This window comes from Sipha flava, unplaced genomic scaffold (assembly GCF_003268045.1).
Source record: "Sipha flava isolate LNK unplaced genomic scaffold, YSA_version1 258_pilon_pilon, whole genome shotgun sequence".
Taxonomy (NCBI): Eukaryota; Metazoa; Arthropoda; class Insecta; order Hemiptera; family Aphididae; genus Sipha; species Sipha flava.
The window spans coordinates 406,104-418,157 of NW_020272917.1; the positions used below are offsets into that span (position 1 = coordinate 406,104).

General features: G+C 22.4%; 1 protein-coding gene across 4 annotated transcripts in view; it reads left to right on the forward strand.

Moving 5' to 3' along the window:
- LOC112684807 (protein unc-13 homolog B) overlaps positions 1 to 12,054 on the forward strand; it is a 160,468-nt gene that overhangs the window by 1,963 nt on the left and 146,451 nt on the right. The window contains exon 2 of one of the 4 annotated variants that reach the window (XM_025556487.1): positions 1,166 to 1,277. The exons of the other annotated variants lie outside the window; for them this stretch is intronic. The gene's annotated coding sequence lies outside the window, so the exon portion shown is untranslated. The remainder of the gene's footprint in view (positions 1 to 1,165; positions 1,278 to 12,054) is intronic. 4 annotated transcript variants of the gene reach the window in all.

Here is a 12,054-nt window from a genome sequence, read left to right on the forward strand (position 1 = left end):
CACACACACACACACACACACACACACACACACACACAATATGTATATATATATATATATATATAGTTATCAGGTTTTCTAACACCAGTTTTGTTACATTCGAGGCACCTATCAAATATACATGAATACGCTTTTACCTCTTTTCAGACGTACATCCGAACAACTCGCACACGGTTATCTCTCCGGAGTGCGGAAGTGAACGGAAATGTCAACGCTCCGCACTACAACTGTTTTATTGCATGCGGCGTGCGTTTACTATGTACGAGATTGATTCGTCGGGTTTCCTGTATTACCTTACCACTTGTGTCGGGTATCAATGAAAATATGTCCACTTCTCACAGTCACATACGCGCACACACACATACACATGTACACACTTATGCGTTGTACTGTTTTGTTCACGGTTTCATGCCGACGCAAACCGGCTACCTTCGAATTCAATCGCTGTTCTTACACACGTTGGTTGTAGCATGACTTGATAGTAGGTGTTATATAGAATAGACTTTAAAAACGAAAACTTTGAATGGGAGCACACATATCGAAAAAATTATTCAAATTCAAGAAATTGATTTTACTATTTTTCAAATTCGACGCGTATAGTATACTTAAATGTCGACAACATCTGTCTTGTTTATTCCCGGATGTACTCATATAAAAAAAATATGTATTCTAATTTCCAACAGTGTTTTAATATTAATTATTTTTTCTGCAAAATGAATAATAAAGTTTATATTCTAGAAAAATGCAGGTCTAGGTGAGAGGGTATGGCCTCGCATGGCTCATCCTCGCAAAGATGTCATTGAGTTTTACACTCCAGAATGCTATTGTATTGATGACGAACAATGAGTAATGAATTTAAGTTGACCGTTATCGTCATTGATATCTATATTTAGCTAACCAAACCACTCCCTTGAGCTTATTCCTCGGTGATCTTTTATTCGCAGTCCACGGATATCGAAAAGCAACAAATATCTCTGAATAAGTCAGGAAGAATTGGTATCGTGTAAAGTAGATAGTAACATTGGATAGTAGTAGTTCCTTTGCATCCCAGTACATACGGTTCGTGATCATTGTTTGTATACTGTTTCCGAATTCATAGGTTATGTGTTTTCCTCTCCTTTTTATGCTACCCCATCCAAAGATTTTATTCTGTGTTTTTTTCTAGGTAATGTAAATGATCGCCACAACTCGTGAGCGAATATAATATACTGCTATACATCCGTGTTATACAATTAGAAACATTGTTCAAATTGATGGAATTAGACGACCGTTGATGCGTGCGTATACGTGATGTACAATTATATAATATGTATTTTTTAAACGCAAAAGTATTATGATTATTATTTTTAAATTAAAAAAAAGCATCCAATTGATGTCAGTCGTATATTATGTTGGTCCGTTGTAAAATAAATTACGAGCATATTGAGAAATCTGATGTTTTCATATGGAAATATACCTACGGTCAACTAATAATAAACATGAAAAACAGATACAAATAATGATGCTTTCAAACATTTATTTTTATGATTGATATTTATAATCAATTATAGAAAAGGTTTCTATTATATATGATTTTCATCCGAATAACAAGCTAAACAAATACAATTATAGCAAGAAAAAAAGATGATAAAAAAATAATAATGATGGAGGTAAATTATTTTAATACCGTATACTATAATATATTTTACATAAAAATTTTACATTTAATTTATTAAGAAATCATGAAACCAATTTATAATTATCACATTTATTATAATATAATGGTTTTTAAATATAATTCTAAACCACTAATTAAACATTTAACTCTATAAATGTATTATTTTATTGATATTTTTTGATTTTTAATAATTATACACTTTTATGTACTCGTAAATTCTTGAAATAAAATGTCAATATGGAGTTTGATATAATTAATAATGAAGGTAAAATAATGTGCTGGATGGCTTTGTCGACGTACACAAATTTTTATTTAAGTTAGGTAGAGATATATGTAACTAGTTTTGTTAATATTTAGTATATTTTTCATTTATCAGTGTGTATATTATTTCCGTAGTCATATTGTTTTCTATCCATTTACTGAAAAAATAAAATAAAATTAAACTAATCTTTAATCACTGAATATATATATATATATATTACCGTAAGTAAATTCATAAATCTTAAATAAATCCTTTGACAAATGTAGCTATAGAGTTATTGTTCATGAATAATATTTTGAGAGTCGCAAACATAATATAACTCAGAAATGCATGCATTTGAATTGTGTTCAAAATATACTAACGCTAAATGAAAAAATTAATTAATAATTAAAAATTAGTAATAATGTGGAAATTTGATGTCTATCCCTGAAATGCGTCCTAACATAAATATAATCTATGGTAGCTAAAAAAAACATCATACAAATAATCCTATACAATATTGATAAAATTCCATGTATTCATCATTTAGTTCGTAAACTTAATATATTATAAATATTTCTTTTTTTTCTCCTTACAAATAAATTACAATTTTTATAGTGTAAATATCACTCCATCATAAGTGAATTGAAATAGATATTATTTCTTAAAAAAATAAATTCTTAGCTTTTATTTGAATATTAAATAAGCTTGTTGTATTCAAATCACTATTAATACCAGTATGAAATATCATTTTAAAATTATCTACGTTTTCTCATTTTATTTGAGTAAAAAGTAAGACATATGAATTTTTTTTTTCGAATCACACAACAAATGCATCTTATGCAGTTTTCAATAAAATAATATATTTTTATACATTTTGTTAAGCATTGTAGTATTTTACCGAATATTTGATCAAAACATAAAATATATAAAATTATTAGAAATTTTTTAATACAAACTAAGTTTTTAAAAACATACATGACAATTTGTTATACTTCTACGATATTCTATTTATCCAATAACAATATAGTACATACTATTGATTATGAAATATATTGATTCAAAAAATTGTACAATTTGTAGATTGTTCTTTATTTTATATTCACAATTAATGACTCACGATTGTACCACATAAGTTTTGTGACTGACTATTAGATTTACTGTAATTAATTGTGTAACATCCATCGTATGACTTAGTATTAACTATGAAAGTGAGTAAAAAAAGTTTTAGGATTTAACTTTTCTAATAGTTCTAGTAAACTTCATTTTACGCCAATATAATCTGTAGATAATTAATTTTCTTTAACAATAAATAACATTATATAATTAATCATTTACGTTTCATAGGCTTAACGTTTTATTTAATTTAAACATGTGTATCGACAAATATAAAATTTTTTTAAAAAATAGTGATATTGGTTTAGGTAAACAGAATAAATTAGATAAAAACATTTAAAAACTATTGTGGGAATTAGTAGTATTGAGTGAATTGATAACTAATTTAAACGAGTTTGAAATATGTTTGTTAGAATTTGCGATGTTTGGGTAAATTTGTAAACTATTTGATATTCTTGCGTAATGACAATTTAAAGTTGCAGCTTCTTTATTTAAATTAGATATATATATATATATATTATGATAAAATATTTAATAATGTGTGGACTTTTATAGCTATTAAAAAGAAATTAAAAAAATAATATACATATTTATAAATAATAAAAAATTCATAGTAGATATCTAATGTTAAAAAATAGGACATATATAAATTCAAATTAATTTTTATTGTATTTTTTTTATTATTCACCTTCAAGAATTAGTGTTATACTTAATAAATTATTTAATTATTTCAAATCAAGATTTTAATCTAAGAACAAAAATTTAATTAAAACTAAAAAAAATAATTCATAGGGTTTTTATAACAGAAATTATACTTGAAAATTGTTCAATAATTTAAAATATAATAATGTTTCTGAAAATTATTTAAATTTTTAAAAGTAAATTTTAAAAGATAAATTAATGAATCCTGGAACTTAGTTTTACTACAAGTTATGGGTATATTATAATATCATATACCTATTATAAAAATATTTATGTTATTAATTATTTTTCGTATTATGATTATACGTTATTTAATGTAGGTTGAATTAAAATTTTTAATTGTATAAAAATAATTAGACATCATAAAGCAATTTTAAGTTTGGTTTAATCTTAAAAACTTCGCGTTTTAATACATAATGATAATGATAATATGATTGACAAAAGGGTTTGAATCTTATACCATATAATACCATATAATTGATTAATTTATGGATATTGAAGTACAAAATCAAAAAATGAAGTGTTGCGATAAATATTATATTTTTATGATTATTTTTATTGGAAAATTAATGTATTTATCATTTATATAATACATGAAATCCGAAAATAATTAAATGTATTGATGATTAGTTAAAATTATATTAATATTAGATTTAAAATAAGAGAATATAGACATTCGATAGATAGAGCTTAGCGATTTTGTGTTGAGGTTATTTATCCAGTGAAATATTATTGCACATCTAGGTAGACAATTGAAAGTCATGATGTAACCCTACCCGTTTTATTCATTTCATCTCATTTAAAATTCATTTGATACATGAATAATAGCTAAAATTGAATAGTCACCCTTAAGAAATTGTCGATAGTGAGGTACTGAAAACTTTTCAAAGTATTAATGAAGCACGGATATACAGAAAAATATTTTGTTCGTAAGCAATTACGTGAAATGTGTTGGATTGATGCAATATGTGAAATAAAGGAAATAAAATTTCTATTGAACTAAAAATGTAGAAAATGTAGATAGATATGTATGAATATGGTCGAGATAATACTTTGAAAGGAAACTGGTGGTCAAAAATTACTTAAAGACTATTTAAGATATCGAAATGTAGAAAAGAAAAAATGTATGGTAGATATTTGGAATTGGCGTGAGTAATAAATAAAAGTAAATGTGGGATTTCTCAAAAAAAAAAATGTCGGTCTACGACATCTTAAAAATAAAAATTATAAATTATAGTACAAATGTACTTTGTCGTACGAATACGTATATTTCGTATTCTGTTTGGAAAATTATAACATTTTATGAATATAAAACACATAAATTCCTAAAAATTTAAACATTAAACACGTATTGTAAATATATTAAAAAGAAAGAAGATTTAAATTTTTTAAAAAATTTAAATAAAAAATGAATCAAGCTTTAGTGAATAATTTAAATTATTAAAAATTGTATTCCATGAATAAAATTGATATTTTAAAAAATAAGTTTATTTTTTAATAAGTTATTTATTCATGATATTTTAATTTTTAAAAATGAACTAATTATTATTTATTACATCAAAAAATAATAAATTAAACAAATTGTTTTATTTTATAAAATTTACATATTATTATGATCATCAATTTTTTTATTTATTTTTCCTAGAATTTAAATTCGTAGTATTAGTATAATTTATTTTATAATTATTATATTTGAATAGAATTTTACTCAATTATAAATGTTCAGTATAATTGATATGCTGCAATATTTGTGTGAATTGGGTTGGAATGTTTCACATAAATTGTGCTTAAGAATTCTAAAAGATTTAGTTTGATGAATATTATTATAATTTGTCTTTATGAAAAGAAAAATAATATAGCTTAAAGACATTAAATCAAAATCTTTTTTCATAAGCGACCCTATCACTTACGAATGCAATTATATTATATTGCAACTTAAGAACATTTGAGTATATATTTCGTTGGCATGGAGCCTACTAAAAGTCAGTGGCGTAACTGATCAATACTGCCAACTTATAATAATAGCTAGTACGTCTTTACTTCTTAGTATTTTCTAAGTTTATTAAATGTATTAGACCGACATATATAACGATGAATCACAAGCTTTATTTAGTACAGTTATAAAATATCATATTCATTCATAAAATCTAAATTTATTTTTGTATTTATTTCTTTCGGAATAATTTTATTAGAATCCAGAATCTTTGTTAAACCAGTTTAATTACTAATTATTCAGATGTTTTTCATCTTTATACATGCCCTGAATTAAAAGTCCGTGGACCTTTAATCAAAAGATATTAATTTTCGTTTATTATATCTTATAACAAAGCAAAACTCAAATTGAATTTCACGTGTTCTCTTATGGTCGTAATACTTGATTTATTTGTATAACTTTTTATTAAATCTATAAGAGTAGTTTTAGACATAGTTGTTTTCAAGATAATATGTTTACAAGATAAAAACTTAGTTTTGAATAAATAAATAACACTTTGTGTCTTTTAGTTGAACGCCAACGAGTTATAAATTTGTAATGTTAGAAAAAAATACCCAAGGTTTTTAAATCATAACTGCGAAGACGTATTTTTATGTACCTATTTAAAATTTCATAATTAATATGAATAGGTTTTATCCTAAAGTATTATTATGTTTTATTGTCATAAGATTCTACGTAATTTTAAGTATAGTGTTAAAGTTTATTCGTTCTCAAATGCACCTGTTCAGATTTATTAACCAATTTCAACTCAACGTCATTTTGAAAGTGTAAAACAAACTTTAGTAGTTTAATGATAAGTATTTTTCTTCTTTTTTTCTTCTCCTGGCACTATCTACAACTTAAGTTTGAGAATTGTGAATGTATAACGCTTAAACCCAATAGTTTCGGGTATTTCTAATTTGAAACTAAGACAAACTCATGTCGTATCATAAAACAAATATCATCGACAAAATCGTTTCTTGTATTGGCTTATATAGCGATGGGTATTGTTTCTGCAAACAATACATATTTATGGGTGGTCAGCACGCACAGCCGTTTGCGCCTCGTTTTCAACGGTAGAACATATTATTCTGTTGGTTATTAATTATTTCAGAGTTTAGACATGTTTTTAAATAGACAGGTATATTTTATATTTAATGATTAAATTACTTTTTCTTCGCAAGTGGTTGAAAAAAAAAAAATAAAATTAATCGATTAACCATATTTTAACAGCAAAAAAATTAGTGTTTTTTTTTTTACATGAAAAACGCCTTATAAGGTACATTAATTATTATTATTTATTTATACACATATTTATTTTTTAATCACGTTGAATATAATTTATAACAAATTTTAGTGATATTAATTGTTAGTTAGATACCAGATCAAATAATATTATAGATAATAATATCATAGTTTACACTTCTATAAATTATGTATATAACGTGACTGATTATATTTTATTTTTCTATTTAAGACTTATTTCTATTTTTTTTAACTATAATAAGAATATCTTAGCATATTTTTATTTTCATACATGAAGTACTATTTATGTTGCTAAATTATATTTTAGATTTTGATTCTAATGCAATAGTAGTTTTTTATATTTTAGTGTCTTATAATCTTTTATTTCACACAATTATTATTTACTATAGTTGTTATAAAAAATGTAAAATATATTATTTCAGTCATAATTTACTTAATGTTACAAATAATACAAATATTTTGTATTAAATCAATGTTTATAACTAATTCTTGGAGTTAAATTGTAAAGATGATCATAGAACGTTCCTTCTCGATTGCAATGATTACCGTTTGATATGGCTCTGATCAAACTTTAGCGGAACTAATTGAAAAGTTTATTCATTTTGTAATTTCCATAAACCATAAAACCAGTGATTAATTGTTGATGTAAAATTATTTAAGATGCATTTAACTCATTTCATAGTAATTTATACATAATATTATGTTCTTTTTTTTTAATATCATTGTTATATTTTATTTTTTTGTGCTAGTAGTTTTACAGATAAATTAAAATATCTTAATTGTAATATTTTAAAATTTTTATAAATTTATTTAAGAAGAAAAGCATTATTCATTTTACGAAATTGAGGTAATAGTAAAAGAAAGTTTTCATGTTGTATATAATTAAAAATTATATTGAATGTAGAAATTTCACATAGAATATATTTATATACAAATGTATACTATGTGAAATGCATAGTATAATTATCTGTGTAAACGGTGATAAACATAATAAATTCTCATAATCTTCCACATAAATTAATTGAAAATCAAAAAAATAATTTATTAATTTAAAGAATGTTAAATTGGGTTTGGTCGCGTACATATTATTCATTTTCTTATGTGTTATTTAAATAATATTTTTACCGCTACTACTCTTATTGTTTCCTAAGTAGGGAGAATATTTAAAATTTTGATAATCCGTACAGTTACATTACCTATTCTTCAAATAAATAAATAAAAATAATAATGATTTACGTGGTTTCGCATTAAATTATACGATTACAAATATTTTAAAAGGTATTTTTTTTTTTAGAAATAGACTTAATGTAAGTTAACATAGCTATTTTCCACCAAATTCCAGTCTTGTATTAAATATAATATTCTACTTTTAATCCAAAAATTTATTGATCGAATTAAATCAGTATAGTAAATAGTATATATATATATATATGTATAGAATTATTATTAAATCATCGAAAAAAATGAATAATACCTACTTATAATTTTTTAATTTCAATTTTAATTTAGTATTGTAACAATGAGTGATGATTTATTTATAAGAGTTTAAAAATTAAAAATAGACAGGTTATTTTTCTAAACATAATCATAGTTAATTCACATTTTAATTAACCTTTTTTTATTTCATTTTATATTAATGACTAATATAAGGAATGTTTTATTTATATTCTCTTAGTAGGTTTATCTAATAAATTAATGAATAAATACCGATAGCTTAAAACAAAATGCCTTACCGTAAAATAATCAATTTGTATTCTTATTTTAGTCTTAACAAAGGGTGGATGAAAATAAAACAAATTTTAATACGATAGAGCAAATAATGTTTCATGTTTAATTATATTCGTTTACAGATAGTATTTGATAAATGCTTTACTATATAAATCTGTAATTGAGTTATTTCAAATTTCAAACAACGAAAGTCACAAACATCGTACACAAAACACATCAAAGACCATAAAAGGAGTATGAGCTGGCAACTAATTGACATTGAAAGTTCTAAATTTTGTTTAATCGAACACATCTGCACCTCTACAATTAAATTATTCAATCTATATTATAAAGTAATAATTAAACGTAGCATTTATTGAAAACCTATCGTAATTTATTTTAATTTTTGCTATATTTAGATTAAAAGATATTAAAAAATTAAAATGTTTTTTCGCAATATAATTTCTACTTGATTTTTATCGATAGTAATATATTACAGAAATTTATATATATTAGTATTTTATATTGTTTTTTTTTAAAAAGAGCACAGTAATTGGTGGTTTACTCTACGTTATTTTATTTCTGATAGTACATGTGTTTTTATTCTATTTTTATTGATATAATTTTGTATGAGGTATTTTTTTTTTTTACAATTTAAATTAGTCCATATTTGCAGAATTTTTCGAATACATTTCATGTTTTTGTACATATACAGTAGAAATATAAGGTGTCGTGAAATGCATTTTTGTAATATATATGTATTAAATTGTTTTTTAAAATAAATATTAATATTCCAGTCAAATTATATTTAAATTATCATTAAATAAATTGCTAATATATTAGTTGTATTATATATAAAAAAAAAAAATAAAAAATTATGAGAAACTTTGCGACGCACTGAGAAATCAGTATTATTATAAAATAAATGGTTTTATTATTTCTTGTTGTTTCAATGTTTCTAAGTTGTATTTTCGGTAGAATTTTTTATACCGCTACTCTACACATGGTATAAAAAAACATTCACTTTTTTTTTACTAATTTCATATAATATTTAAATTCATAATATCATGATAATTTGCATAACCACTATGCCACTCAAGCTGAATTATGATATTAATTTTTTTTAAAATATGCAGAGAAAGTAATGTATTATAGCTATTAAAATATGATGTTTAAAAATTAAATTTCAATTTTTTTTAAAAAAGAATAATAAACGTACGTTTATTTAATATAATTTTCTATAAATAATATGTGATATAAAACATAAAACAAGACATTTCAATTTGATTGTTGTTAATTTAATCTTTTAATCTAAACTTTATAATGAATATAGGATTTTCAATATAGCGAAGCATTTTTCAGAGGTTGTAAACTCCTTAAATTTATTTTTTCTTATTTTAGTAAAATAATAATCTTTATGACTACCTATCTGAAAGATAATTTTTTACAATTTAATAAAATTAAATTTAATAGATTTGCGAAATTGATTATATTTGTTTTAGTAACTAAAACTTGTTGATTACTGAAAATTGTATCAAAACGGTAATTTTTATTTTTTCCATTCTAATCGATACTTACTAATAACACGTTCTACGCTATATGTTAAAACGGTTTTATTGTTGGTTTTATTTATTTATTTAATTTTTTTTTTGTTTATTATTTTATGAGAGAAATGCACTGAATTATTTATAATGTAAATTTTATTCAATGTAAAATTATTTAATCTGACAAACATAACTTATTTATTACAAAATAGTGAAAATATAGAAATAATGAAAACATACTTAAAAGAATGTAGATAATCATGTATATTTTTCGGAAAAATAGTAGTTCTATGAGCAGAATGACCAAAATTCAGTTTCGTTTGAAATTAATTAAAATTTTTTTTGTTAGTTTTAAAAGTTATCTTTGAAAATTTGGTAGGTGTATTTAAAATCTAATATTAATTTCAATATTTCAAAATGTATAGACTACGTAAATAGATAAATGGCTATGTAAATAATATGTCTAATGAAAGTATTGGTGTAAATATAAATTTATAAGTTTGTACTTTTCAGATATATTATAAATTGTGTTTTAAGATTTGGGAATATTTTAATATACATATATCCCTTGGTTGCTAAAGCTAATAGGAAACTTAACTTTTGTTTTAGATTTTTGTGGTAAAATATTATTATTAAATTAGTTTTGCTTGAAATTCATTATCTCGATTTAAATATATTTGTATTTAATTATATATTTACTTACCCGCTATATTTGATTGTTTATTAGTGAAATTCACAAGATTATTAAATTTATAAGCATAATTAAATGTTTTAATCTCTTATGTTGGTGTTTTAGTAATTAAATAAAAAAACGATTGTAATTTCTAATTAGTTATTTAGGTTATAGTTTAGAAGAAATATATTCTATGAATATAAATGTATTTATGTATGGGATGTTTGAAAATAAAAAAGTTATTATTGAACTTTAAAAACATTTTTCACGTAACTTATAAAAATATGTAAATATTTATTATTGTAACTATTGTTAACGTGTATTATTGTTTTATAAGTTTCAACTTAATTAAAACAATTGGTTTGAACTACACCAACACAAAAAAGATTATATCGTTACAAAACTACATGATTTGCTTTTACAAATGGTAGTTTTAAGTCTAAATCATTAAATTTTTAATTGTATTCATATTTAAAAGTTAATTAAATGTTTTGAAAATACGTTTTAAACAATTCATTAGGTACTCTGTTGTAACATGAGTATTATATTTACTCCAACACTAGTTTTAAATTAAATATTTCCTGTAGGTCATAGAGTCTTATAATATTAATTTCACTATTATTAATTTCGTTTAAAAATAACAAATTCTAATAATTTTATTGGCTCAGTTGATCATACATTTGTATTACTTTCATTTTTTTAAATATAATTTACTTATATCGTTTTTGTTAGTATACATTATAGTATGATAACAATATTTAAGACATTTTCAAATTTTTTTTTTTAATATTTGTTTATGAAATTTGTAATATAAAATATTTTTATGTGATTTTTTTGATTGAAATTAATAAATAAACAAAGCATTACGTGTAATGGTTAGTCATTGTATTAACCCTTATAAGATAGTTGTGAGTTAAATGTAATGAAAAGTAAAATACTTAAAATTGATCTTGATGCTTGCAGTAAGAGCTTTTAAAAAATTACTTTGTAATTAGAATATAATGCAACTGTGATGAATTTATGAAACAATACAAATTAAAAACTAAAGTATTTATTGCTAATATAATACAATATTTAAATAATATTTGTGGATTTAATATTATGCATACTTATAATTAATAAATTCAATTATAATTATTAAATAAATTATTAATTATGTATTAGGAATAGAAATAT